Source organism: Orycteropus afer, unplaced genomic scaffold, assembly GCF_000298275.1.
Source record: "Orycteropus afer afer isolate SDZICR_OR568_19922 unplaced genomic scaffold, OryAfe1.0 scaffold00029, whole genome shotgun sequence".
Taxonomy (NCBI): domain Eukaryota; kingdom Metazoa; phylum Chordata; class Mammalia; order Tubulidentata; family Orycteropodidae; genus Orycteropus; species Orycteropus afer.
Window position 1 is genome coordinate 8,067,020 of NW_006921616.1, and position 6,820 is coordinate 8,073,839.

The following is a 6,820-nucleotide window of genomic DNA, read 5'->3' on the forward strand; positions in this document are numbered from 1 at the left end:
TCTTGCTTAGAAGTTGCCCAAATTTTTCTCATTCATTAATGAAATGTTACCATTGTAATGTGTTGTTGTTAGATGCTGTTAGATGCCAAGTCAATTCCAACTCATAGTGACTCCGTGTACAACGGAATGAAACATTGCTCTGTCTTGTGCCATCCTGACAATCATTACTAGGAGCCCATTATGGCAGCCTCTGTGTCAATCTATCTCATTGACGGTCTTCCTCTTTTCTGCTGACCCTCTGATTTACCAAGCATGATGTCCTTCTCCAGGGATTGGCCCCTTCTGGTAACATGTGCAAACTACTTGAGAGATAATCTTTTTTTTTTTTTTTAATTGCGCTTTAGGTACTAATTTACCAAGCAAACTTGTTTTACATTCAACTCTTCATGCACATCTGATTTCACGGTCCCAATTACCATCCCCAAACATAAAAAACTGTCTTCCCCTCTCCTCCCTGTGAACCCTCACTCCCCATGCCCATGCATGGACCTGGAACTGGTCCAAGATTCCCCACCTCTTCCCTCCCATCCGCAGTAACCAATAAAGTGAATTTTCTTCCCTAAGCAAACTTTTCCTTGACTTTTTAACAATGCATAGACATGCATTCCTGTCTGTTCAGCTTTCCTTCTCTTGAATGCTACCCCTCTGGTGTCTCATGGCTGATTGATTCAAGGGGGTGCATCTCCCTAGAGTAGGTGGGTGCACCAACCTGCGGTAAGTGTTCTGCATGTAAGTCTTTCTACTGTTGGGTTCAGAGCCAATCCATGTAAGTGAGTCTTTTTCTAGGCCTGAAAGGTAACCCAGGACCACAGTCTCAGGGGTTCCAGCAGTCTCTTTCTGACCAGTAATTCTGGTCATTTTTGTGTTTTTTGAATTTTGTTCCACATTTTCCACCCACTCTATCCAGGATCTCTAGTTTCGATCACTTTCTGAGCAGTTGGCATTGGTAGCCATGCACCATCTACTTCTTCCGGTCTTGGGGTCTTGGAGACTGAGGTCCTCATGGTCCATCTTATCTTTGGACTAATTGTTTCCAGATGACTTTGATTTTTTTCACTCTTCTTTGTTTCAGATGAGAGGAGACCAATAGTTGCATTTTGGATAAGCCACTCAAAAGCTTTTAAGACCCCAGTCACTACTCACCAAAGTAGGTTGTGAAAAAAAAAAAAAATTATGTACTATGTTGTGCCAATTGAGCATGATGTCCACCGAGACCATGGTCCTGAGTTTGCAAGTCCGGTGATTCTCTCTCACAAGGTGTTTGGTTGTCTCTGAGAAGGTACTCCAACCCTGTCGTCTATTGGTCTTGTAATGTATGCGGCTAATTTTGTAGCACAAGTCCATATGTAACATTATCTTCACCCAAATATATCCTTAGTCTAGGGTGTATTCTTATTCACCTACCTACATTTGATCTTCTCACCTGTCTCTGCATAAATCCATATCCTGGTGTTTGGTGCTAGAGATACTGCAGTGTTGTTCATGTAATAGTATTTGCCTTTGTTGTCTACATCTTTTGTGTACATTTCAGTGTCTTTCCTTTCCCTATTGTCACCATGCTAGTCACAGACCCTTTCCAAGCCATCCTTCCCCTCACCCAAATCAACATGTGACCTGCAATTAGTCCAAGATTTTCCCTCCTCTTCCCTCTCATCCTCAGTAACCAATAAAGTGTTTTTTTACAATAATGGGCTCATACAGTATTTGTCCTTCTGAGATTGACTTATTTTACTCAGCATTAGTGCCTATGGCATTTCAATGCTGACTAGAAGGCTGGCAGTTCAAACCCACTAGCCACTCCTTGAAGGAAGGTTGTTCAATCTACTTCCATAGTGATACTGCCTGGGAAACCCAAGGAGGTATTGCTAAGAGTCGAGTCCGACTCAACAGCACATAACAATAGCAACAACCAAAAGCAATCTGCACATTCAATGCAATCCCGATCCAGATTCCATTAACAACGTTTAAAGACATGGCAAAACCAATCACTAATTTCACATGGAAAGGAAAGAGACCTTGGATAAGCAAAGCACTTCTGAAGAAGAAAAACAAAGTAGAAGGTCTCACACTCCTAGACCTCACACAAGGTGTGTTGTTCCATTCATGTAAATCCGTTGTAGTGTCTTGTTTTGTAGTTTTCTTTGTATAGGTCTTTTGTCTCCCCAGTAAGATTTATTCCTAAGTATTTAATATTTTAGGTAGCTATTGTAAATGGTATTGTTTTCCTTGTTTCCTTTACAGAGCCATCTTTGTTGATGTAGAGGAATCTAATTGATTTTGTATGTTGACCTTGTATCCAGTCACTTTGCTGAACCTTTCTATTAGTTCTAGTAATTTTTTTTTTTTTTTTTCTGAGTCTCTTGGGTTTTATCCTAAGGCATTTGAATGCTAACCAGAAAGCCGGCAGTTCAAACCCACCAGCCACGTCTTGGAAGGAAGTTTGGGCATTCTACTTCCATAGAGATATTGTTTCAGAAATTCAAGGAGGAGTTGCTATGAATCAGAACTGACTAGACGTGAGTGAGCTTTTTTTTCCCCCCTTGGGTTTCATATGTATAGGATCATGTCATCTATGAATAGAGGTAGTTTTACTTCTTTGCATTTTGGATGTCTTTTATTTCTCTTTCTTGCCTTATTGCCCTGGTTAGGACTTCTAATACAATGTTGAGTAGAAGTAATGAGTGATGATAGAGGGCGTCCTTGTCTGGTTTCCATTCCTGAGAGAAAATTTTGCCATGCTCACTTCTAATTAGGATTCTGGCTGAACTTCCTCCAAGACAGATTTCTTTATTCTTCTGGCAGTCCGTGGTATATTCAGTATTCAACACCATAATTCAAAGACATCAATTATTTTTCAGTCTTTCTTATTCATTGCCCAGCTTTCACATGACTATGAGGCAGTTGAAAATACCATTGATTAAGTCAGATGCATCTTGGTCTTCAAAGTGACATCTTTGCTTTTTAACATTTTAAAGAGTTATTTTGCAGAAGGCTTGTCCAATTCAGTGTGTCATTTGATTTCTTGACTGATGTTTCTGTAAGCATTGATTGCTGATCCAAATGAAATAAATCCTTAGTAACTTCAACTTTATTATGATGTTCCTTATTGGTCAATTTAGGAGAATTTTCATTATTTTTTATGCTGAAGTATAATTCATACTGAAAGTCTGATGGTGGTTTGATAATAGGCATCCATGGACTGCTTTTGGCCTTTTTTCAGATAATCATATAGTCTACTATATTAGGAATGACAAATTGAAAAATGGCCTTTATTCCTTGTCAAATAGAATATTTCAAGAGCTATCCTAAAGTATAATGCTGTCTGTCATAGGATTATATCCATACGCCTACAAGGAAGACCGGTCAATACAATTAATATTCAAATTTACACAGCAACCAGTAATGCCAAAGATGAACAAATTGAATATTTTTACCAAATTCTGCAGTCTGAAATTGATCAAACATGCAATCAAGATGCATTGATAATTATTGATGATTGAAATTTAAAAGTTGGAAAGAAGAACAGTTAATAGTTGGAAAATATGTTGTTGGTGATGAAACGATGCTAGAGATCACATGACCAATAACTTATTCATCAGAAATACCTTTTTCAACAAATCAGGTGAAAACTATGAGTGTAAACCTTGCTGGATGGAATACACAGGAATCAAGTAGGCTACATCTGTGAGATGTAGACCTTTACGAATAGACCATCAGCATATTTCAGTCCAGTGTTTGGTATCTGAGGACTATTTATTTTAATGCACTTCATCTGAAACTATGTGAAAGATTAGAAATGGAATTTTGAAAGCATCCCTACTTGCCTTCATTCATCCTACTAAATAGTGTAAACACCCCTTGCCTCAGATGCAAAACAGAAACAAATCATAGAACCCCATTTTTGAAATTAAGTAACCTGATTGTTTATTACAAGTGAGAGCAGGCAGAAAGCCTGACAAATGGAACTTGACAAGCAGAAGAAAATACTGCTTGAATTTGAAGACTTGATGATTCAAGAACAAATATCTTAGTCATGTGTGTAAACTGAATACAGTATATGGAAAGCTGTATAAAAAATATTAAAGAATCAGTACTAATCAATAACTTCAGCTAGCTATAATGAAGTCAAAAGGATTTTGCAGGACCTCATGCTACTTTACTGTATTATTGATAGGTGTAAACCTTGGTTTAGAACTCTTATGCTGTCTTCTTATGCTGTTCTTTTTACATTTTACCCCTGACACTTTTCTCTCCTGAAAAGAAATTGTATAGCAGGACCATGCTTAAACTCCAGTTCTCAGAATAAGCAATACTGCAAAAAAAAAAAAAAAAAAGAAGAAGAAAACCGAATGAAGCATACAGTTCCAGGAACACAGATGAACATCTATTACTTTGACTATTACTGCCAAAATAACCATAGTCTTCTCTCCCACAATAGGACTGATAATGAACTTCCTCCTACCTTTGACCAAAACATACTTAAACCTCTCAGCTCCCCCAGCTCAGAGCTTATGCATTGTTGAGCTCAGCCTGGGCTGACGCCATCCTGGTTTCAGCCTGTCTGCATGCAGATCCTCAGATATTTTTTAAAAATACATTTTATTGAAACATAGTTTATTTACAGTGATATACACAAAACTAAAGTGACAAGGGTCAATGCATTTTTTTTTTTTTTTTTGCAATGTTCCCTCCCTTCCCACCCCTGGTAATGAACAAAGAAAGTTTCCTTCCATATAGAAACCTTTCCTTGACTTTTTACAACAATGAACTAATACTGTATTTGTCCTTCTGTGACTGACTTATTTCACTCAGCATAATGTCCTCCAAGTTCATCCATGTTATGAGGTGTTTTACAGATTCTACATTATTCTTTAGTGTTGCATAGTATTCCATTGTGTGTATGTACCATAGTTTGCTTATCCATTCTTCTGTTGATGGGCACCTAGGTCGTTTCCATCTTTTTGCTATTGTAAATAGTGTGATGAACAGGGATATGCATATATCTGTTCTTGCTCTGGCTCTCACTTCTTTAGGATATATATCTAGTCATGAGATCACTGGGTCAAATGGTGTTTCTAAAAATTCCAGCTTTTTAAGGAATTGCCAGACTGTTTTTCACAGTGGTTGTATCATTTTACAGTCCCACTAGCAATGTATGCGAGTCCAAATCGCTCACATCCTCATCAGCATTTATTTTCTGTCTTGTTGAACTTTGCTACTAGATGATACCTCATTGTTTTGATTTGCATCTCTCTGATGGCTAAGGATCATGAGTATCTCTTCATGTATTTCCTGGACGCCTGAATATCCTCTTTGGTGAAGTGTCTATTCATGTCTTCTGCTCATTTTTTTAATTGGATTATTGATCTTTTTTGTTGTTGAAGTGTTGGAGTTTTCTATTAATTTCAGAGATAAGTCCCTTGTCAGATATGTAATTATTGACAAGTATGAATTTGTTACTGTCATTTTGTTATGTGCTTTTTTGTGGTGTTCCTGATTTCTTTGTTCCATATAATTTTCTGTGTTGAGATCATTTTGTTTATGAATTGTGTTATCACTTCCTTCATTGTTTTTGTTTAACTATTTGCTAAATATTTCTGCTGGTCCTCTTTTTTATTTTGATATGAAGGTTTATCATTTTTCTTTGAGGTTACCCTGTAATTTAAATTTTCTTCCCAAGTGTAGAGCAGTTCATTCTATCTTGCAGTTGTCTTGAGTTCCCTACTATTTAGAAGTTCTGTAATGACACAGTTCTTCTCTCTTTTTGGTTTGTGGTTGCCCTCATTTGTTAATGATGTCTCTGGTTCCTTGTTTACAATCTTGTGGGCTTATTTACTTTGAATACTTCCATAACTCGGTTGGTTTCTGGGTTATGTTATCATGTGTGTTAATGTTTGGTTGTTGTTTGCTGTTGTTGGTTCTCTGTCTGAAGGATTCCCTTTAACATCTCTTATAAGGTTGGTATGATTTTAACATATTCTTTTAATTTCCCCTTATCTGGAAATGTCCTAATTTCACCATCATATTTGAGGGACAATTTTGCTGGAGATATAATTCTGGGTTGGAAATTTTTCTTTTTCAGGGTTTTATATATACCATCCCATTGTCTTCTTGTCTGCATGGTTTCTGCTGAGAAATCCAAGCTTAGTCCTACTGGTTGCCTCTTTTCATTTTTTCCCATACTGCTTTCAGGATTCTTTCTTTGTCTTTGGTTTTGGTGAGTTTGATGATGATATGTCTGGGTGATTTACTTTTGGGGTTTATCCTGTTTGGGGTGTGTTGGACTACTTGAATGGATGTATTTTCATCTTTCATCATACCAGGGAAATTCTCTTCCAACAAATCTTTGACAATTATTTCTATGGTTTTATTTTTCTCTTCTTGTTCTGGAATTCCAATGACTTGTAGGTTATTCCTTTAATGGTATCCAACATGAACCTTAGGCTTTCTTCATTTTGTTTTGATCTTTTCTCTGATTGATCCCCTTCCAAAGAAGTATTCAGGTACTTGTCTTCAGTCTCACTAATTCTGCCCTCCATTGATTCTATTCTACTCCTTTGACCATTCAATGTCTTATCGATTTCTAAAAAATTAGTATTAATCTTCTAGATTTCTATCTATAGATTTTGTATCATTTCTTATTTTTCATTCATTCTGTCATTTTGTTCTTGTATTGTCTTTAGAAATTGTCCTAGGGTTTTTTTTTCTGTGTTTTCCTCAATTTTGTCAGTGTTTTCATTGATCTGTCTCTCAATCTATTGAAGGTATCTAAATATAATTCTTTTGAATTCCTTATCAGGGAGATCCAATGCTGCTTCTT